A 24,992-nucleotide genomic window follows, 5' to 3' on the forward strand; every position below is an offset into this window, starting at 1 on the left:
GATATTGTGTAAAAAAGAAGTCATTCTAAAAAATGACTGATAATTCTCATGCTAGTATGAGTATTCCCAATTTCAGAAATGTGCAAATATCTACTGTTTCTAAACTCTATATTTTGTTCCCATTTCAGAAATACATAGGTGTCTTTCATACCGATTTTTCCATGTACACTTTTTTACAGAATAATTACTATATACCCGGTACATAATAAAAAACCATTGCAAGTTACTACTTTTTGGCTCTGGGTTCGTCGGGTTCTTGGTGAACCTACAAGTCCTATATATCCCCACAACCAGTAATGTCCAGCGGATGCAACGGTAAATTGCTTTCAAAGAGCTGTCATAATTAGAAGAAGTTACAGGTGAAAACGTTGACACAAAAGGCTGTTTTTTTCAACTGAATTTCAATTTATCCTACATTTAACTGTTTGTTTCTATAAAAAAAACCTTGATGGATCTACACAAATGACCCCTTGCTGAATTCAGAATGTTGTCTTCTTTTCGAAAATGTATAGCTTTCCAGGATCCACTATTGCTTTTGTACCCATTTCAGCCACTAACTGGAAGGAGGTCAAAAGCACAAAAAATTGCAAAAATAGGCTATGTCCCAGAAAAATGCCAAAACTGTGTAAAAAATGTTGGGTTTCTGTCAAAAGTCAAGTATCCCCGAAAAGCTGGGAAAATGGTGATTTTAACCCCACAAACCCTTTTTTGATAACATTTGCAGGGAAAAACCCAGATGCTTTCATTTGCAGCCCGTTTTTCCAATTTTTCCAAAAAAAACCAAAATTTTGCTGTATTTTGGCTCTTTTCTGTGACCCCTCCAGGGGAATCCACAAACCCTGGGTACCTTTAGAATCCCCATGATGTTGGAAGAAAAGGACGCAAATTTGGCGTGGCTACCTAATGCGGTCAAAAAGTTACAGGGGCCTAAGCGCGCACTACCCCAAATAGCCAAAAAAAGGCCTGGCACAGGAGGGGGAAAAGGCTTGGCAGCGAAGGGGTTAACGAGAGCTGCGTCGTTGCAAGGGACCTCTCGAGAGCAGGTCCTAATACATCAATACAGGAAAGATGACGCCGTGTGCGGCTCAAAGATTTTATTTGAAACTGCCGTTATCAAACGCGTTTCAACTGCAAAGCAGCCTTGTTCGCTCATAGCGAAATTAAAAACACGTGGCCGTTTTAAAGTGCTTTACATGCTTGAAAACAAATCACATGATAAACTACAAACGTGATAGATGTGAAAAACAGACTCGTAGTTTTTCACATCTATCACGTTTGTAGTTTATCATGTGATTTGATGTATTAGGACCTGCTACCCCCCAAAGCCGACAAGGTAGTCCTCAGTTCGGACTCGTGCCTTTTGCATATATGGTGTGAATCCGTTCAGTAGTTCCTGAGAAAATTAGAGTTAAGAGTACATAAATATCTATGGCCGCGGAGGATCCACGGACCATACACGCACCGTAAGCGCACCCTCCCCGAACTGAGCACGCACCCTCCCGATCGCGCGCTGAATGCTAATTGGCTGTCGAGTGTCTCTCTACATTCGAAACCAGGAACTGTTGGCGGCCATTTTCTGCCTCGGTAGAAGCGAGGCTGAAGAAGCAAGGGTAATAAGTGTGTAAAACATATGAAGGGGGCAGAGTGGAAATACTCTGACCCTCTAGAGGTGCTTAGGGGGTCCCAGAAGGACCCCCTGGGGCCCCCCTTTTTTAAACGGCGAAATGCGCGCACGGTGCGCGCATCCTATCGCGTTGGGTGCACGGATTCTCACGCGTTGGGTGCGCGGATCCACAGCAATGTTTTTTGAAAAAAGACAAGAAATCATTGGTTGTATGACTACTTTCTTCACTGAAAGGTAGGGTGTATTTTTCAGTTTTTTAAAGGTATGATTCTTATTGGTTAACTGACGAACTTGCACTATTAGCCCGAACCCTGATGGAACCTCACCTTGACAAGTAAGCTAAATATCGCTGTGCGTTCCGAACTTAGCCATACGCATACGCTAATTACAGTGCGTCATTATTTGTTAAATCATTTGTTTTGCACTATCCAAACCTTTCACTTGAAATCTACGTGACCTTTTCCCTTTTTTAATGTACGGTGTCTGTTACTCTTCGCATTTTATATATGTACGGTTGCTGCGCTTTAACTTCGCAGTAATACTGTTCTTTTAAATTATGAGTCATACTAGTGCAACAAGTGCGCTTAACATTTTTGTCTGCTCTGGAGCCACTTGCTAGTAAGCTTACCCTCCACACACCTTACCTTGCCACACGTTTTTTCATTAGACGCCTTGCAATCCACTCCACTCGCTTTACCAATAACTCGTAGTGGTCATGTCTTTGGATATCTTGTTCTATTGCCTACTTGTCAGCCGTAACGATGTAATCTGGAGACTTGGCCAGTTAACATCAACTATGCTTCTCTTGCTCATTAGTTGGGCAAAGCTGATTGGTATATTATTAACTATTCGGGTCTGACGTTGAATTTAATATACCTTTCACACTGGTACCTATTTTAATCTTTCACCACTGGGAAGCTTGAGGTTCTCCGCCTATGTAGGATGGCCACTTATAATGAGTAGTTTGTACTTCTCAAATGCCTTTTCTAGCATGTTGACTGTATTTTGTATCCTCTCCTCCGTGGATAAATCTTCTTTACTCAATTAGCCTGATCTCTTCTTCTATGTAGAACTCTGCATCCTTACCGCGGATTTGCACTCAGGAGATAAATTCGAGTCTCCACTTTCGGCCAGGACCACCCCAGTCTTACTATCTGAGAGGTCAGTAGACTCCTTTGCTCCCATGACCTAGAAAGACTCTTGATCATAACTTTCCTTTGTTACAGCTTTCTCTCCTTTTCTTTTCTTTCTCCTCTCTACTCTACCTTATTAGGTTTTGTTCATACTCTCTAAATTCCAGTACCAATCCGTACCAGACTTTCTGATCAACGATTACTCTCGTTGGAGGCGCTGCTTCTATATTTACCGTGGTAAGCGCCCCTCTTTTCCATTAGCCCTTTTTCCTCATTAGCACTTCTGTTGCTTGCTTTTTGAGACTCTCTTACTATGTTGCTTTTCTCCATGTGTAACTTCTTTCAAAGGTGCTTTTTTCACTGTGATTTTTCCAGATTTCCACTCACGAGTTTGGGACACGAGTTTGGGTCTTTGGTTCACTCTTTGGTTTTACAAAAGCAAACTAATATTTTCCTCACCACCAAAAAGGTCCCCCTTCTTCCTGGTCAATGCTTTACCGCACTATTCCTAACTATCTTATCACTGTAGGGTGTCACTCCTTAGTTGCACCAGTCTTAATCAAAGACTTCATTATAATGGTACATTATTGACAGCTCTTATTTATTGTATGACCTTTGCAGCCCTGAAGAAGCCTTTGTTTGGGCGAAACGCGCTGGCTGCCTTGTATCAAGAGCACATCGTGAATAAAAATCAAAAGAACCTTAAACAACGACGTGTATTTTCTCTTTATCTCTCCCGGATTGTTGTATTCACTATATACAACATTTTTTTGATTATTGCCTCTCATACCCCTGCATAAAACAAGTTTATTTATGGTCATATAGCAGCTGGCCATTAGAGGTGGGCAATAACTTATTACTTTACTGTGACTTGTCTAGCCAGTGCAGTCATCTATAACAATGCTGCATGTTGTCCTCTCTTAAGTAAAGAGTTGGACGTGTTTGAGGAGAAGATGTCATTCATGTATACAATACTAGCCTCATTATTCTCTTAGATCCCAATGACACTTGCCAAGTTCAAAAGCATTGCGTGACTCTAGGAAATGTGCAAATGCACAACTCTGAACCTTCTGACTTCCAGACCTCTTTCAGCCAAGAAATATATAGTCAAACATATTCAATGGCACAGGAAGTTTCGAACTACTATAAAACAACATCAATAATTTATATATAATATTAGTACATTCTTGGTTATATAAGTGGTGATTACTAGTGTACTACTTATAGTATATGACCATGATACAGCCAGGATTTAAGTTTTCACACTGGCCCAGTTGCGTGTTTTTGGACATCTAACCTAGAGGTTTCCTCGAGCTTTGTGAATGCATATATATGCCTGTGTTGGTCCTGATGCTGCATAGTTGACTGTAGCACATTACCTTCTGGCTAGGAGGAAGCCTGAAGGCCTCTAGTTAAGCTCTGCAGCCCTGCCTCGCTGTGGTTCTTCACCCTATGGAAAGAGTTCAGAGAAGCAAACACAGTGATCTAAAGACCATTCTATGCCTCAAGACTGAACGCCAGCAATGGGCTGTCCCAGGAAATACTGGCACGAGTGCAAGTAGGCAGAATGGTGACCCTGCCTTGGGAGCAGCCTTATTCTGTGCTCTGACTTTTATTATTTACATTTACATGTGGCCCTGACAGTGAGTCAGCAGCACCCTATTGGCTTCCTACTCGCAGAATCGAGAGACATCTGTACAATCAAGAACAAGCAATTTCTGCTTGCAGAGCGAGTTAATCCCCACTGAGGGCCTCATGTAGGTAGCCAAATACCGGTCGGTAACGGCCGATTTTCGGTAATTATACCGTTACCGACCGGTATTTTGGCTTTTGAGATGTAGGGGGAGAATTTCTGTATTCGGAATTTACCGAATCGGTAAAATTACCGATTCGGTAAAATTACCGATTCGGTAATTTTACCGATTCGGAAAATTCCGAATACAGAAATGAGATGTAGGGGGACTGTGTGGTGTGTGTGGGGATTCGTTATTTACCACCAACTAATAGTTGGTGGTAAATGACGAATATGTGTGTAAATGCAATATTTTGCCCGTAGATGTGTGCAATGTGGCAGACACACATGCCCTCGGGGCATGTATGTGTGCCACATGTGCACACATGGCCGAATCAGGGGTGCAACAGGGTGTCAATGTGACACCCTGCCACCCTTGCATGTGCTCCCCCATTACCGAATCGGTATTTACCGATTCGGTAATGAGGCATACCTTCCCATCAATGGGAAGGTATGCCTCATTACCGAATCGGTAAATACCGATTCGGTAATTACCGAATTTTTCCGAATCGGTAATATTTACCGACCAATTACCTACATAGCATTTACCACTTCATAAATACCGAATCGGTATGATTCGGTATTTATGAAGTGGTAAATGCCAGCCCACCTACATAAGGCCCTGAGTGAGGACCCACAGACCTGAAGCCTTTATAGTCCCCCATGTTTTGATATATCACCATTTTAAGGTACCAACAATTAAGATACGCTTACCCTCCCAAGTTGCAAGCACATGTATTGTTGATTGCTAAAGTTTTCCCATTGTTGCTACCTGATTTCAAATGGTCATGAACAGTAAAGGATTACTACTGCCTAACAGTGTTTCCCATTTCTGGTAGGATAAATGTGAACCTCCATTTTGAATGTTGAGATTTTGATCAGTATATATTTGCAAACCTTATTGAACCATTCCACCATTCTCATAATTGTGTTATTGTGGTACTGTGTTTTCGCTTTCCATAGTGTGCCAATGTTCTCATTCTTATGTGACAGTAAGATGCATACATTTTAAAACGATTTTCATAATGTATTCAGTTGGGTGTGCTATTAATTCCCATTCGTGTTGTTAATATTCCAGTATATGGTAAAATATTACTAAAGTGTGGTGCACTCTTTATTGCAACTTTACTACGCTTATAGTGCTGTAGCTATATACCCACCCACACAACCTTCCTTCTCCTCTCATACATGTCTGTCCAGAGAGTGAAAGAGACAAGAGGGGCCAACCTTCCGAGCCAGACAAGTACCTAAAGTCCTGGTTAGTGAGGAACCTCAGAACTCTCACCTTTCGTAGCACTTGGCTGCTTACCCATGTGACTGCACAGGCCGGGAAGAAAGCCCCTCACTGTACATAGTTAATTGTGGATAATGGGTGACTTTTTTTTAAACACAGCGAGCATTTACAGGATTATTTTGTTTTCAGAGCGAACTAAGCCAGGAAAATGAGTAGCTTAAAATACACAGAGAAATAGCGATGTCTGGCTATACATACATACAATACGTATTTAAGTGTGTTTAGCGTCCTTATCGGTGGAAAGTTCGACATTTGTGTAATGGCCTAATTAGTGTGGGCACATTATCGAGCTGGTACCAGTTCTGTATTTATTGTACAAAGGCTACAGAAAGAAACTGATGTTCTCTTCTCTGTTGCCGAGGAAACAATCCACTTTTAAATTTTTAATTTTTTAATTTAAACATTGTATTTTAAGCAGCGGAAAGTCATTAAAATTGTATGAGCTATAAAAGTAGTATAACTAGTTATGGCACTATTGATGTATGCTGTAATTACACTGTGTTGCAGCAAGGAAAAGTTTAGCTTTCAATGTGAGCCGTTTCAATGAAAGCAGCATTTTAATATTTCTGAACATAACTCATGATTGGGATTGCTCAAGGAGCGTATAATCATTTATATTACATATTCAAATCTGTGGAATATGCAGGTGCTGCATATATTAGCCTCTTGTGCATGGTACCTATTTATGCAAGATGACAGAACAATAAAAGCTACTCTGTAAAGACAGGCTTGGAATTATATAAATGGTAATTTTTTTTATGTTGTCACATTTCTGTTATTCTCATTTGCTAAACAAAGCACCTTTCCCAATGGTAATTTTTCGTCGGTTGCCTAAGAAGACATATGATAATGGGCCCTCTTCTTTGCTGGTAAACCTCTAAATTGTCTGCCTTGCATTATGCTTCAACATTCACAGGTCCCCTCTTACATATGAGAGAACATACTCTCGTTATTATGCCTTTACCTGTCTCAAAACCCTTATTTCAAAGCCTCATTCATGAGGATATTTGTCTCTCACTCCTGACAAAATGAATTTCCAGGATTAAGACTTGCTTACTCAGACCTGAATCAAAATGGACGAGCACTTGTAAACATTGCATGGACGCTGAAAAGCAAATAGATCTATTTAAAAATGTAAATGTGTGTTGTGGGTAGTTAAAAACATTTGCCAAAGGTATTACGACCCTGGAACCGGTCAGATATTTCCTCGGTGTAGGAATGTAGTAAATCCGAATCCATTGTAAATATTAGGAAAGAAAAATCTGTATATTGCAGTTACACTTTACATAAAAGTAAATGCATCTGTTACTTTCGCAAAAATAAAAATACTTTCAAATTTGAGTAACTTCGAATGCACAAAGAAATCCAGACTTACCCCTGTAAAAGCTGTGGGGCTTATTTACAAGCCCCTTTTAAAATGGGAAAAAGTGACGCACCGGTGGCGCAAGGGGCTTGTAAATAAGTCCCTGTGACCTTTGCAACCTCTCAAGAGCATTCCTGGAATTCTTGGTGAGTTCTGAAAAAAATTGAAATATAATCCTAAAGTCTACGTGAACATATTTCTGCATTTATTTTAGAATTGGGCCCAAAGTGTGTAAGCAAGCCTTATTTCTGAAATAGATTCGTGTTTAAGTCCCACTGAACTCTATGGTAAAACGAAACTACTGACAGAAAAAACTGAAAGTACACGAACAATGCAGTAAATGTCTGGTAATCTGTTTGTCACATATTTATCAAATATAAATCCATTATGTGTGGAAAAAGTGCAGATCTGGGATAGCAAAACACATCCCGAATGTGGCAAGCATTTTTAACGCATTAAGGGCCTCATGTAGGTAGCCATATACCGGTCGGTAACGGCCGATTTTCGGTAATTATACCGTTACCGACCGGTATATTGGCTATTGGTATGTAGGGGGTCAATTTCTGAAATCGGAATTTACCGAATCGGTAAAACTACCCAATCGGTAAAATTACCGAATCGGTAACGTTACCGATGTGGTAATTTTACCGATTCGGTAATTTTACCGAATCGGTAAATTCCGATTTCAGAAATGATATGTAGGGGGAGTGTGTGTGTGTGTTTATGAGTCGGTATTTACCACCAACTTTTAGTTGGTGGTAAATAATTAATGTATGTGTGTATGCATTTGGAAGCGCGTAGCAGTGTGCAATGTGGCATACATACATGCCCTTAGGGCATGTATGTGTGCCACATGTGCACACAAGGCCGAATCAGGGGTGCAACAGGGTGTCAATGTGACACCCTGCCACCCTTGCATTTTCTCCACCATTACCGAATCGGTATTTACCGATTCGGTAATGAGGCATACCTTCCCCTCAATGGGAAGGTATGCCTCATTACCGAATCGGTAAATACCGATTCGGTAATTACCGAATTGTAACGAATCGGTAAAAAATACCGACTCATTACCTACATACGAGTTACCACTTCTAAAATACCGATTCGGTATCGTTCGGTATTTTAGAAGTGGTAACTGGTATGCTACCTACATGAGGCCCCAAAAGTTTTAGCACAGATGAAAATGCTAACATCTGATGCAGCCACAACAGGATAAGCAATTTTGCACGAGTAACAGATATGCGCAACTATACCGCAGCACACGCCCCTAAAGCATATTAGATGAGCCCTGGAAACACTGAGGTCTGTACAGCCTCTCCAAACATCCTGTATCAGCGAGCTGTGCAACAACAAGTCCAACATTGATGTGGATGCGTGCACCTTGCATTTAATTGTAATTGTATTTATATAGTGCTTACTACCCCCACAGGAGGCACTGAAGGGCTTTACAAGGAGTAGCACGGTACTCTGGAACCCAAGGTTAGTAGCTATTGTTGGTTATTGTAATTAGTCATGTGCTCTTAGGAAATAAATTTCATACATTTTCACAAGTTACTTTGTGATGTAATATATTATTACCAGTTAGGTGCGATCATTAGTGGGGGCTATATGGTTTCCGGTTAATGGTTGGTGAGATAGATAGATAGATTGGTGGAGATTAGGTAATGTTAGTTTACAGGGATAGGGTTTTAAAGAGGAGAGGCTGTGATCTATGAAACGAGGTATCAGCCAATTTCAGAATTACAATCAGAAGGATTGAGGCAGGCAGGCATGAGACCGAGAGCAGACTATACTCAGAAATAAAAGGCATGCAGTGGATGGAAGGTAAGAAGAGGGTCACTGAAGAGGGAAAGGAGAGGAATCAAGCGGAAGTGCATCAAGGTCAATTTTTCCTGGAAGGTGTTAGACGTATAGTGGGGGAAGTCTTTCTGAGCTGGTGAGTAATTGAAGGATGTAAGCTGAAGAAAGAAACATCATTATACATAGTGCTCCATATCCGGGGCATACAGCTTAAACATGTGATTCCAAGTGTACAAATCATTTAAACATTAAGAACCCTAGCAGTTTTGTACCAAGCCTGCAACAGCCCTATATAACAAAGTCTGGAGTATTCCAACCTTGGTACAGGGTCTGCGTTGCACCAGGGGAGTTGGCACATGAAAAAAGTCTTGTGTTAAGATCTTTCCTGATTTATAGCCTGTTTTGCACTCACTCCCATCCAAGTGACTGTTTTGTCTGTTTGTGTATGTGGCTATTGTAGTATATCCATTTTACATATAAGTGAAGCGAGTGATGGAGGCCTGTGTGTTCCATATTGTAAGTTCTGCTCCTGTTCCTGTGCACAAGATGGGGGTGATGTGATATTGTTTTCCCAGACAGTGGACTATATCACAAGAGATGCACAAGTGAGGAGGTTAAGACAGTGATGTGAGGACGAAGGAGATAAGGCTCCTATAGAAATTCAATTAAGTCCTTCCTGTAGCACGGCAACTTGGTGAAGAAACAAAAGGAGAGTAAGAGTATGACTAGAGAGCTTCACTGCATCTCTGTCAAGGTGACAATTAATAAAATGATGATGGATAACTTGGAACCTGTGAAACATTATGAACTGATCATCAATATCTGGGACAATGATGGTAAAGGGGACCAATATTGGAAAAAGACTAAAAGCTACTCCAGTGTAAAAGGGATTGACACGTTTGGCATGCTGATTAACTGGCCAATCATTTTGCAATCCATGGGGGAAGCTTGAAACAGATACAGACACCTAAAAAAAGACTCAAAAGAATATACACTGGCAAAGCCAATAATAGGTCTTGTATTGGCTATCAGCCTTTTAGCAATCCTTGTTTTATTTTGTCATGGGTTTTGCAAAACTTTATTGTTCAGGAAGCTGCCAGGGCCCTCATTAAATCTAAAAGGAAGACAATCGCTAAAGGTAATAGTGTTTTTGCTGGTCTGAAAAAGGAACACATTAGCATGGTAGGCAATGAAGGAAACTACCTTGTGCGTGGATATGCACAATAGTGAAGTCAGCCAATGGCTGATGCGGGCTAACATTGCCCCTTCATGCATGATGGAGTGAGTCGAAATAAAATGTGAGTGACACAATCATAGATTAATGGATGAAGTCTGGCTGACAACCTCTATAAGTTACTATGTTAGATATACACTTAGTAAAATCATAAAGTCTAGGCTAACACAGACCTAAAAAGGCCATCTGTCTGGCATTGGCTGCTAGCCTCATTAATGGAAGGAAGGCAAAAAGCACGGTAGAAGGAAAGAAAAAGGAAATAAATCATTATGTATAAAATTCAACAAAGATATAAAGAAAGAGGGCAGGAAAAAAAGAAGTAAAGAGGGCAAAAAAGAAAGAAAGAAGGAAGGAAGCAAAGAAAAAAACAAGAGAAGGCAAAAAAAGTAGGAAATAAAGTTAGAAAGAAGAGAGAAAGAAAGAAAGCAGGCAAAACAGAAAGAAAAAAGCAAAGAAGGCAACAAAAGAAAGGAAGAATGAAAAATAAAGAAATAATGAAAGAAAGAAAGCAAAACAGAGACAAAGAAGGAAACAAGACAAAAGGAAAAAAAGAAAAAACAGCAAGGAAAAAAAGAAGAACAAAAGAAATAAAGACGTAAAGATGGTAAAGAAGAAGGAAAGCAGTAAAGTAGGAAGGCAAAAAGAAAGAAAGTATGAAGGACAAAAGGCAAAAAAGAAAGAAGGGAAAAAGGGAAAAGGTAAAGAAGGCACAAACTAAAGGTGTAAAAAACAGGAAAGGAAAGAAAAAGGAACAAGAGCAAAATAGAAAGAACAGAAAGAAGAAAAAAATGAAAAAGAAAGAATGTAGGCATAAGAGAAAAAATGAAAGAAGGCAAAAGAGAAAAAAAAGGAAAATAGAAATAAATAAAAAAGAAGAAACAAGTAAAAAAAGAAGGAAAGAAGAAAGACTAAATAAAGGAAAGAAAAAGCAATAGAAAAAAGGAAGAAAACAGACAGAAACCAAAAATGAAAGAAAAAGTTAGAAGGTAAACAGATAAAGAAAAGAAGACGTGCATGTGTTTCACGTAGAAATAGCTGGAAACTTTAATCCCAGCCTTATCTTCTTATACTTTGTGAGATCCAGGGGCACATCTTTAGCGGGGTTGGGGGGTGAATGGGCGTAACACCCCCCCAAACATATTTCTGAGTTGGGTTACAGCCATGTCAGTCGGATCCAGTAGTTAAAAGATTTCAATACTGGCAGGTCAGGTTTGTAACAAGCACACAGGGCCCCATGTAGGGCCGGACTGGCCTTAGCAGGCACCAGGCATTATCCCAATGGCTAGAAGGGCGGATGATGGTTTTTGAGTGGTGTGGGCCGGTTTTGTAGCAGGACGCCGGTTTTGCAGCAGTACTGCACTATCGGCCCTGTGTAACAAAAGCGGCAGCAATGCTAAAGCAGCCGGCAGGTGTGCTTCTCACTAGCACCTTCCCCTACCCGGTTGGTCCGGCCGAATTGCCAGGGCTGGTTTGTGTTCCCGGTCCAGCCCTGATCCCATGGAGGCCTAGTGTGGGACTTATTCTACCGCAGAGAACTTAATTGCAAGATATTTCCATTGTTCCAAAAGGCCAAGAAAATGAGATAAAGATTAAAAAAAAGTTTATGATGCCATAAATTGTATTGAACCTGCGTTCAAAATAGCGCTGATTCTTAATTTGAGCAATGTCTTTATAATACATCCCACTGCTTGCTCCAACTTAAGTCTGCGCTGCGTAATATGAGCTTGCCACCCCATATGTTCAGTGAGTGCTAAATCCAGGTATACAAAAGTATGCACTCTCTCAAGTAGATCCCCAGCTAACATAGGGTTCACCCTGACAGAGTGCCCTGGATTCGGAACCATACATTTAATTTTACTCAAATTAATCTCTGAACCCCTTAACTTGTAAAAGCACTCAAATGAATTCAGCAGCCTTTGGAGTCCTGTGGGGGAATTGGAGAGGAGTAAAATGTGAGGGCAGGTACCCTCATGCTTGCCAATCTGGGAGCGTCAATATCACACTCATTCAGATGCTTAACTAGGCCATTTATATAAAGGGAGAGCGTGGGGGCAAGTACACACTCTTCCCTCATTCGTCTGGTCACAGGAAAGAAATTGTTCAGTTCGCCTGCACTACCCATCTTGACCTGCATATAGTTTTATGGTGCAGCCTCACTATAATGTCAAGGAGATATCTAGGCACTCCCATTTCAACGAGGACCCGCCTTTTGGTTGCTCTTGGGACTAAATCAAAGGCTGAGGGCAGGTCCACAAATACAACGTAAAGATGTCTCCTCCCAGCATGATAGTTTTCTAGTACAACAATTGTAATAGGAACACTTGGTACATGGTGCAGATGGACTCTTGATAACCTGCCTTTAGGGGTGTCAGGATGTCATTAGCAGATAACCATTCTTGCAGTCTGCCCAAAATTACCCTGCTAAACAACGTTTGGGTACTGTCAATGAGACTTATTGGTCGATAATTCTTGAGCTGGTCACAGTTACCTTTTTTGAAGATGGGGATAATTTCAGCCCCAGCCCACGTTGGTGAGATGGGAGCTCCATGCAAGATAGCTGCAAAAATCACTGAAACATAGGCACTGCAAATACCCATCTCACTCAAAAACAGATCCCTCGTGATATTCTCTGTTTGCAATGATTCCCTCCATGGCCAGCCTGATTTCCTGTACGATAACCTATCTGTCCCCAAACTCAGGTGTTCCTGGAACAAACCCTTGGCAGACATCCCCAGCTCTTACAAACTCCTCTCCTGCCATTTCATTGGCTGGAGAAGTGTGACCCAATCGCTGGCCACAGTGTTGTTATCCATGTAACGAAACTCATCCTTACTACTGGTGCTGAGACAGAATATTGAGCAAAAACGATTGAGTTGCATAAATATCGAGTGATTAAGATCCTGGTTCAGAAATATCGACAGCAAGAATATTGAGGTGAGGAATATCGACTTAAGGTAAGTAATATTGATTTTAAAAACATCGAAGTGTTTAATATCGTTTGCAAAAACATTTTTTTAATTAATTTTATGTATTTTAGTATATATTTTATATGTTTGTGTTGTATTTTTTTTGTATAATAATTGATTGTATTTTTACTATATGTGTAAGATTTTTAGTAGTTATTAAAAAAAATTATTTGAATTTTGCGTTTTTAGTTCCATAGCGGGTGGTGGTGTTATAGGGGAATAGGGTGGGAAGTAATTTAATTATATTACATTTATTGATTCTTTTTTATTTATTAACATTTGTTTAATTGAGATGTCATAGTGTTAAATGTGTAAAGCAATTTATTATTGATTAATTAATAATTGGATGTTAATTAATTAATTGGTAATTCATTATGGTAACTGTAATTAATTTTAGGTGTGTGGTGTGGTGTTTATAGGAATAAATAGTGGGAAGTAATTTGGATTTAATTAATATTCTATAGTTGTTAATTAATGTTAATTATTTGATATTTATTTTGGGTAATTGTTTATTTTTTGTGTGTTGTTTTTACTTTTAAAGGGGTAAAGGGTGGGTATTAAATACATTTTAATTACTTTATTCTAGGCTGTTAATAGTAATATTTCTTAATTTAAAAATAAGTTTTAATTGGGTTTTATTATTTTATAGTTTAATTTAGATTGTGTTGTGGATATTAAAGTGTTAATGTGTGTGTAGTCAATTAATGTTTATTCATTTTTTTAATAATAATATTTTTTATTGATTATTAATTATGTTAATTATGGAAGTACATTTAATTAATTAAAAATGAAGTGTTTTGTTATTGGTGTGGTGTTATAGGGTAGGAAATAAATGTATGTATTATTAAATTGTTTTGTTTGTAAATATTTTCGAGTTTAAAATAATTATTTATTATAAATGTATTCATTATTTTATTTTATATATTATTTGTAGATTTTTGTTATATGTAATTATTATTATAATATGTTTTCTTTTTCTGTATTTTAAATATTTGATTTTTCATGTTTTAAATATTATTTATTTATGTTTATGATTTCTTTTAATTTTTAGTATTTTTTATTTTTGTTTTAACTGTTTGAGTGTGATTAGTAATGTTTGTATCTCTGCTATCCAATGCTTTCCCTAAAGTTGCACTCACTGGAGGGGGAATGTTAATTTTTACCTCTCCGCTATCCATCACTTTCCCTACTGTTGCACTCACTGGAGTTGGAATAGTAATTTTTACCCCTCTGCTATCCAACACTTTCCCTACTGTTGGACTCACAGGAGTGGGAATATAAATGTTTACACCTCCGCTATCCAACACTTATCCTACTGTTGCATTCAGTGGAGTGGGAATAGTAATTTTGACCCTTTCGCTAGCCAACACTTTCCCTACTGTTGCACTCTTTGGAGTGGGAATAGTAATGTTTTCCCCTCCGCTATCCAGCACTTTCCCTACTGTTGCTCTCACTGGAGTGGGAATAGTAATTTTTACCCCTCTGCTGTCCAACACTTTCCCTACTGTTACACTCACTGGAGTTGGAATAGTAAATTTAATTCCTCCGCTATCCAACACTTAACCTACTTTTGCACTCACTGGAGTAGGAATAGTTATTTTTACCCCTTTGTTAACCATCACTTTACCTACTGTTGCAGTGATTGTATTGTGAAATTTAAGTTTAAATATTTTTTAATAGTTTAATGTTTTCATTTATTGTAGATTGTTGTAATTTTATATTTTAAATTATTAATATATATTGTTATGTTTTATATTATTTTAAACTCTTAACATAAATAAAAAATATTAATTCATTAATTGTTTTAAAGTAAATATATTAGTATAAATTATTATGTTTGTGTGTTTATTTTTTTATTAAGTTTCTTTCTTATATTTTATTAAAATGTATATTTAATATTTAATATATAGTATTTTATTTTATATTTATATAAAGTCAGTATTTTATACATCTATATTTTTTACATCAATATTTTTTGTCGATATTTTTGTACTTACCCGTTTAAGTATAGGAGTCAATATTTTTGTTGTCTATATTTTTATTCGATATTTTTTACATCAATATTGTTTATTGTTTACATTGATGTTGTGTCAGTAAACCCCTACTACCTGGGGACACTAGGGGGCCGATTAGGATGGCGGGCAGACTTTCGTCCGCCCGCCACCCTAGCAGTGCTGCGACCGGCAGCCAGTGTTCCGGCGGTCCTGCACCGGCAATTAGGATGCTACCGCCACCGTGGCGGTGGCATCCTCTATTCCCAGCACTGTGGCGGGCGGTGATCACAGCACCGCCCGCCACAATGTTGGGAATGCACGTCGTGCATTGGCATGCACAAGGTGACAGGCACCGCGTGGTGCCTGCCACTTTGTCAATGCCAATGCAGGGGGTACCATAGGTACCCCCCATGTGCACCCCCAACTCCCCCAGCTACCTGGGGGCCCGCTATGGGCCCCCATTGGCAACGACCGCATACCTTTTTATGGTGGCAACGCCGCCATGGAAAGGCACATCTCCGCCTGCAACTTAATATGGATGGTGGTGTCTTACAGACACCGCCACCATATCAAGCCCCTTTTCCACCCGGTCGACTTGTCGACGGGCGGAAAACCGGCGGACGGTCTTTCTGTCCGCCGTGGTCCCCCCCGCCATCCTGATATGGCGGGGGAATTGGGAGGTGGGCGGAGGATAATGGCGGGCGGATCCTTTCCCAGTCTTTCTTTAGGGAAAATTTGCATTCTTCTGCTCAAATTTTCTTTCTTATGAGGTTCCATGAATTGGTTCAGCTAGATAGTAATTAACACCATAAAACAGCAAAAGAGACAATTTATGCTGTGTTATGTAAATGGTTTCATTAATGTAACAACAAAGACACATTTCTATGAGTGCCTGGTCAGCACAGGCAGGGGGAAGGTTTGTCTAATTATGCTCCCATGTCATTGGAGAGAGGACTGCCCCATGTTTAGCTGCTCCTTGTTTTAAGGGCAGACCACAGGGCAGGAGTTGTTAGCCCAGTTCATAACCAACATTTTATAATTTTTGTTGGTAGGGGAGGTTCTCTTGCCATGTGCGTCAGATTATATTTGAGTCCTTCAAGATTTTTTTATAGACACTAAGGTGCCGATCACGATCCGGTAAAAAATTCCCCCGTGCGACTCGTATCGGGTCTTTTTACCGTACGAATCGTACAAGTGCCGTACGAACTGGCAATCACGATTCGCATGGTAAAAAGTCCATACGAACCGCACTGGGAATAATTCCCCACACGTCCTCGGGTCGGAAAATGTGTCCGACACGTCCTCGGACGATTTACCTTACAAACGTGAAAATCCAAGTCCGACCGAGGAATCACGATCCATCCCGTGCGTCCGAGCGTACAACCGTATGGAAAAAACACCGTCCGCACCGAACACCTATAGCAACCATGGAGACATGTGCCCGCATACGCGCCCAACACTCCCCCCAGCCCCCGTACGTCCGACACGTACCCCCCGTGTATGTATACCCCCACCCGTCTAGGTACACCCCAGTACGTTCGAGTCGTACCCCCACCCCAGTACGTGTCGTACCACCGTCAATGTACACCCCCCACCCCTGGACATGTCGTACCCCCCGTGTACCCACACCCCAGTACGTTCCAGTCGTACCCCCACCCCTGGACGTGTCGTACCACCGTGAACCTACACCCCAGTACGTTCCAGTCGTACCCCCACCCCAGTACGTGTCGTCCCACCGTCAATGTACACCCCCCCACCCCAGTACGTGTCGTACCACCGTCAATGTACACCCCCCACCCCTGGACGTGTCGTACCCCCCGGGTACCCACACCCCAGTACGTTCCAGTCGTACCCCCACCCCTGGACGTGTCGTACCACCGTGAACCTACACCCCAGTACGTTCCAGTCGTACCCCCACCCCAGTACGTGTCGTACCACCGTCAATGTACACCCCCCCACCCCAGTACGTGTCGTACCACCGTCAATGTACACCCCCCACCCCTGGACGTGTCGTACCCCCCGTGTACCCACACCCCAGCACGTTCCAGTCGTACCCCCACCCCTGGACGTGTCGTACCACCGTGAACCTACACCCCAGTACGTTCCAGTCGTACCCCCACCCCAGTACGTGTCGTACCACCGTCAATGTACACCCCCCCACCCCAGTACGTGTCGTACCACCGTCAATGTACACCCCCCACCCCTGGACGTGTCGTACCCCCCGTGTACCCACACCCCAGTACGTTCCAGTCGTACCCCCACCCCTGGACGTGTCGTACCACCGTGAACCTACACCCCAGTACGTTCCAGTCGTACCCCCACCCCAGTACGTGTCGTACCACCGTCAATGTACACCCCCCCACCCCAGTACGTGTCGTACCACCGTCAATGTACACCCCCCACCCCAGTACGTGTCGTACCACCGTCAATGTACACCCCCCACCCCTGGACGTGTCGTACCCCCCGTGTACCCACACCCCAGTACGTGTCGTACCACCGTCAATGTACACCCCCCCACCCCAGTACGTGTCGTACCACCGTCAATGTACACCCCCCACCCCTGGACGTGTCGTACCCCCCGTGTACCCACACCCCAGTACGTTCCAGTCGTACCCCCACCCCTGGACGTGTCGTACCACCGTGAACCTACACCCCAGTACGTTCCAGTCGTACCCCCACCCCAGTACGTGTCGTACCACCGTCAATGTACACCCCCCCACCCCAGTACGTGTCGTACCACCGTCAATGTACACCCCCCACCCCTGGACGTGTCGTACCCCCCGTGTACCCACACCCCAGTACGTTCCAGTCGTACCCCCACCCCTGGACGTGTCGTACCACCGTGAACCTACACCCCAGTACGTTCCAGTCGTACCCCCACCCCAGTACGTGTCGTACCACCGTCAATGTACACCCCCCCACCCCAGTACGTGTCGTACCACCGTCAATGTACACCCCCCCACCCCAGTACGTGTCGTACCACCGTCAATGTACACCCCCCACCCCTGGACGTGTCGTACCCCCCGTGTACCCACACCCCAGTACGTGTCGTACCACCGTCAATGTACACCCCCCCACCCCAGTACGTGTCGTACCACCGTCAATGTACACCCCCCACCCCTGGACGTGTCGTACCCCCCGTGTACCCACACCCCAGTACGTTCCAGTCGTACCCCCACCCCTGGACGTGTCGTACCACCGTGAACCTACACCCCAGTACGTTCCAGTCGTACCCCCACCCCAGTACGTGTCGTCCCACCGTCAATGTACACCCCCCCACCCCAGTACGTGTCGTACCACCGTCAATGTACACCCCCCACCCCTGGACGTGTCGTACCCCCCGTGTACCCACACCCCAGTACGTTCCAGTCGTACCCCCACCCCTGGACGTGTCGTACCACCGTGAACCTACACCCCAGTACGTTCCAGTCGTACCCCCACCCCAGTACGTGTCGTACCACCGTCAATGTACACCCCCCCACCCCAGTACGTGTTGTACCACCGTCAATGTACACCCCCCACCCCTGGACGTGTCGTACCCCCCATGTACCCACACCCCAGTACGTTCCAGTCGTACCCCCACCCCTGGACGTGTCGTACCACTGTGAACCTACACCCCAGTACGTTCCAGTCGTACCCCCACCCCAGTACGTGTCGTACCACCGTCAATGTACACCCCCCCACCCCAGTACGTGTCGTACCACCGTCAATGTACACCCCCCACCCCTGGACGTGTCGTACCCCCCGTGTACCCACACCCCAGTACGTTCCAGTCATACCCCCACCCCTGGACGTGTCGTACCACCGTGAACCTACACCCCAGTACGTTCCAGTCGTACCCCCACCCCAGTACGTGTCGTACCACCGTCAATGTACACCCCCCCACCCCAGTACGTGTCGTACCACCGTCAATGTACACCCCCCACCCCTGGACGTGTCGTACCCCCCGTGTACCCACACCCCAGTACGTGTCGTACCACCGTCAATGTACACCCCCCCACCCCAGTACGTGTCGTACCACCGTCAATGTACACCCCCCACCCCTGGACGTGTCGTACCCCCCGTGTACCCACACCCCAGTACGTTCCAGTCGTACCCCCACCCCAGTACGTTCCTGGCGCACCCCCAACACAACCTCCTAAGTACGGAGCGCACCCCATGCCCCAACATCACAACCGCATGTACGAGTCTTACAAAGCCACACACAAGGACAAAATCGTACAACTAAATGGCCCATGTACACACCGTACACACGCTCAAAACGCACGTACACAACCAGGACAAAATAAATCAACACAAGAATACACCATTCGAAAGGCACACAGCCACTAAACATGGCCAACAACCACTTAAATAACACAATCACTGACCTGCAACTGCCAAAAACAAACAGAGGCCCAATACACCACCACTCCTTATAACACACCCACCCAAAATTCAAAAACTGCCACACCCACCCATGGACCAATAAAAAGGGCCCACACACACAAACCATGAGCCTTTGCAACAGACTCACTGCTGCCAGACACCACAGAACCAGACTACAAGCTACACCACACCTTACACTTGCACACCTTCACACGACCACCCTCACAAACACCCTCTCATCACATTCACACACACACACAACCATCCACACCCCCCCCCAACATCCACACCCCCCCCACACCCACACCATCCCCACCCACACCCCTCACCATGCCCACTACCAAGAATCCAAAGTTCAGTCACCGAGAGTTGGAGGTCCTTGTTGATCAAATCCTCAGAGTCGAGCCACAGATCTTTGGAACATTGGTCAGAAGCACCAGCCAGGCAGCCAAAACAGCCATGTGGCAGACCATCGTCGATGCTGTGAATGCTGTTGCGGACACCAGGAGGACCAAGCAGGATTGCCAGAACAGGTGGTACGATCTGCGGAGGAGGGTCAGAGCCAAGAGGCAGGAGGAACACGACCAGGCCAACGCCACCGGAGGAGGGCCCTCCCGCAGAGCCGTACAGTACCATCCCTGGGAGGAGAGGGTGATGGCCATACTGCCGGTGGAGGCAGTTGAAGGAGTAGAAGGACTCCGAGACCCGGGTGAGTACACAAACAACGCACCTCACATGGGGGGAACTGCAACCACAACCAAAATTAATAACAGGCACGCAACCACCACAAGCCATCGCATTACTCAACCACACTCCATGAGCAGGCACATGCCACTGCTGCCACCATGCCCCATGCACCCAGCTGGACAATGTCAAGTCACAGGCCACAGAAGACAACAACACATGACACGGTAACCCGGATGGCGGGAGGCTGGGCACCAAGAATCACATAGTGCGACTCCAAAGCAGACAACAATGCCCTCTGCCCATATGGCCTAGGTCACAGCCAGACAAACACTGTGTCCCAACACAGGAATGACTTGCCAGCAAATGGCGGACGCCTTGCATCAACACATGGGGGTGAAGGCACTGTTTTGCACATGCCAGCAGCCAATGAACAGCCAACAGTGTGAAAGAGTGGCAGCACACACCACCACAGCAGCAGCGCACAGACACACAGCAGACAAAATGGGTGCCTGGAGATCAGAAACAAACTCACATCAACAGGCCAAGGGCCACGCAAAGATCTGCTAACAGTGTGTGCCCAGGAAGCTGGGCCAAGGTGACAGAGGGTGACACACGGAGGGAGGGAGAGGGGGACACAGAGGGAGGGAGAGGGGGACAGAGAGGGAGGGAGAGGGGGACAGAGAGAGAGGGAGACACAGGAAGATGGACACAGGGAGGAGGCTGACACACAGAGGGAGGGAGAGGGGGACAGAGAGGGAGGGAGAGGGGGACAGAGAAGGAGGGAGACACAGGGAGAGCAAATCAGTCCTTTGGTGTGTGGGAATGTCTGCTCGTCAGCAGGTGGACTGCGTGCATGTAGACAAGGGTGGCCAGTGCCAGAACCCCCCCTCTTCATCATGGCAAAACGCAGGGCCATGTTACAACCTGTACACGAGCACAAGGACAGCCACCTGCATCATATGAGTGTGTGGATCCACTCCATGTGCACATGTACAGTGCTACAAGGAAGGCGCAAATGCATAGCTCGGCACACATGCACACTCCACTGCTGACTGCAGTCACACTTGACGCAGCAAGTAAGACTGTGCCACACATAGTTAAAGTGGCCAAATTGGTGCCCAAGGGACACACACATGCACAAGTGCACTGTGAGTGGAATGCAAGACAGATCCTAATTCCAAGAGGAAATGTGCCAACTTTCTAACGGATGAAACATGGATGTTGCATGGATCAAAATTAACATTGTCTCTCTCACACACAGGTCAACGTCGTGCTGCACCCCCCAACACTGGGGGGGAACACTCACAGGACCCGGATCTGCAGGAGACCGATCCCACCGGCAGCGACCACTCTCACCACTCTGCGGACAACCCCGACCGACCTGGCCCCTCTGGTGTCCAACCACCTGCAGCACCTGCGTCAGGTACAACCGTGCCAACCACCACCCCCACTCCTGCCACATCCCAGGAGACACCCAGGATCCCTGCCCCAACACCACAATGCAGCCAGGCTCACCAGGAGGGACACGGTGTCCCGGGCACCCAGGAGGAGGCAGGCGACAACGCCAATGCCACCCCTCAGGGGTCCCGGAGACCCGATGTGCCCACAAGTGCAGGCCAGACGCAAGTGGGCAGGGGTGGTGGGAGTGGAGGACGGCGGAGGCGCGAGCCTGACCAGTTGGCTGGGGATCCGGTATTTTCCCATGTCCGTAACATCCTGGACTCATACCGGCAGGACACCACGGGCATGGCCCAGGTTGTGTCCGTCCTCGAGGGGATCAAGGTCCAGCAGGCCCAGCAACATGCGGAGCTAATAGCCTGTCTACAGCTACACCAACGGAGGATGGAGGACAGACAGGCTCAGCAAGTGACGGCGTCCCAGGGGATTCACGCTGAACTCCGTCGGATGGCCGACACCATGGCCGACCCTCCCTGTGCCAGAAGGCGGAGAACATCACCACCCACAGGGAGGGATCATGAGGAGGAGGAGGAAACATCCGACGGAGCATCCCAGACGTCGTCACGGCCTGCTGCTGAGGTTCCCCGCAGGAAGCCGGGTCGTCCACGGAAAGGACCGTGAGGGTGGCTGCTACATCACCATCTCCCAGGACACCTGGCCTGGCACCTGGCCCACTGGAGCAACAGCATCACAGCATCAAGAGACATTCTCTGCCACATGGCCCTGCTGGTCACTGGCTGACCAATGTTGACAAAGACTGTGGCATGGACTCTGAGGATTTCCAATGGCAAGGACACCAACTCCCCTACTGAACTTTGGATTCCCTAATCCCGGAAAGGCCCTCACTTGGCCCCCCCCCCCCCAATAATAAATCACACTATTAAGAGTAGATGCCTGCTGGTAGCATTATTACCTAACATGTGTCTTGTACAGTCTAAACATGCCTGAGTCATCTGTTCACTTCAACCATCCACACCCTGGGGCCTGAGTCTGGCACAGGACACATGGGTCACAGTTTTCTAGGCAAGACAGACATGGAGCACCATACACACCCGTGATGGTCAGAACCAGCTGAGGGGGTGGCCGAACAACCGTGCTGACAGACACATTGAGTACAGCAACAGTCATGCGCAGAGGTCAGGGATCCTGGCCCGTGTCCTGGGGGGCACCCAGGTACGTGTAGACAGGTGGCAGAACCATGTCCTGCAAGCCTGAGTCCGGTGGATGCAGAGAATGGGGTCATGGACAACGTTGGATGCATGGGGATGGCACATGTCACAATACCCACACAGTCATGGACATCATGCCCATTACACAGTCTCAGCACACACACACAGCTTGCATCTTGCCACTCGACACATTGACACATAGCCACAATCAGGGAATACCATGCCAGACATGCAGGATGCACCGTGCCAACACACCAGCATTGACTGAGAAGAGGCACCTTGGAGGCATAGGGACACCTTTAATAGTCATGTGTTTGGGATTGCAGAGGCAACTTGAAGTACACATGAACACATCATGTGGAGTAACATGTGGCTCCAACACTGGCACCCCCCTTCTGCAGCACAAATGCGTGATAGCCATGGAACTGGCACACAAGTGTCGGATAACAGCTAAATACCCACAGCTGCTCACGGAGAGACTGCCATACACCATACATCCGCTGATGTGGAAGTCCCACGCCATGTCAAGACAATGTTAACCGTATGTGTCCGAGGGCAGTGTCACACACATTGATGCCTTCATCACAATCCACTATCCCATCACTGATGACTGACAACCAGGCAGCCCATCTATTCAGGTGTACCCAGCTGCATGTCGTGTCCCATGGGGATGCCACATGTCTGCAGAGGACCCAAACCCCGACCGGGGCAGTGTGCACACATCGTGAACAACTGCCACACCCAATACACCCCAGATGCATCCCTTACCCCATGGAGACTTCCAAACGTGTCCGTGCCTGTAACGCTGAGTCAGCCCACGATGCCATGTCCATGATGAATAGCAGTGCCACAACAATGCAACCAGAAGACGGCATGCGCAGGTACCTGGGGAAGAGAGACACACAAGAAGTCAGCCACAAAAAGCACAGCCACTTGCATGTGCATTTACTCGACACATGTATGTATGACAACATGCTAGGTCACAATTATGCCTGGGGAAATACTACCATCACTGCCACCATCACTCCAGTGACACACCCACACACACCTCTGACCCACGTGCCATACATGCAGGTGGAGACACACATCACAACGCATGCCACACGGGGACCAATGCGTGCACACTCAGACCCTGGTACTCACCACTAAGCAAAGAAGTCGCGTATGAGCCGAGTCCGGATGTCCTCTTGCGGCTCCACATCCTCCACATCACTAGCCCCATTGCCAAGCCCTTCGTCCTCCACGGGTGGATGGTCCTCGTCATCTTGATCCAGGATGAGGGGCACAGCTCTTTCAACTGCCATGTTGTGCAGCATGCAGCAGACCATGAAGATCTTGCAGACCTTCGCCGGGGCATATGGGAGTGCGCCTCCGGTCTTGTGGAGGCACCTGAATCGGCTCTTCAGCATGCCAAACGTCCTCTCTATCACTCGCCTTGTCCGGCCATGGGCGGTGTTGTAGCGGAGCTGGGCCGGCGTGATGGGGTTGCGGAGAGGTGTCAGCAGCCAAGGCATGTTGGGATAGCCAGCGTCCCCTAAATGGAAAGCACATGGATATCGTTAGAACTGGCGAAGCGGTAGTGCTGCTCGGCCAAACAGAATACAGGACAGACAGACTGTACCCACCAACAACACATGCCCGTTCGTTGCGCAGCTGCATCATCATATCAGGCATCCCGCTACGCCTCATGATGTAGGCATCGTGTGCTGATCCTGGAAAACGAGCACAGACATGTGAAATCTCCATGTTGGAGAGACACACCACAAGGGCATTGATGGAGTGGTAGTGCTTCCGATTGCGGTACGCCACCTCCCGTGCGTGTGGTGGTACCAAACCTACATGTGTCCCATCTATGGACCCAATGACATGGGGCATCCCTCCCAGGGCATAGAAACCACGCTTGACCTCAGTCATCTGTTCAGGGGTTGGGAACTTGATGAAGTCATCCAGGTGAATCAACATGGCCTCCAAGAAATCATGCAGCACACCGCTGAACATGCTCTGGGACATGCCACCAACATGAGCTATGGTATATTGGAAGGTACCCGTGGCAAGGAAATGTAGGGCAGCCATTACCTTCAGCTGGGGTGTCAGTGCCGTAGGATACCTG

The sequence above is a fragment of the Triturus cristatus genome, chromosome 6 (genome assembly GCF_964204655.1).
Source record: "Triturus cristatus chromosome 6, aTriCri1.1, whole genome shotgun sequence".
Taxonomy (NCBI): Eukaryota; Metazoa; Chordata; class Amphibia; order Caudata; family Salamandridae; genus Triturus; species Triturus cristatus.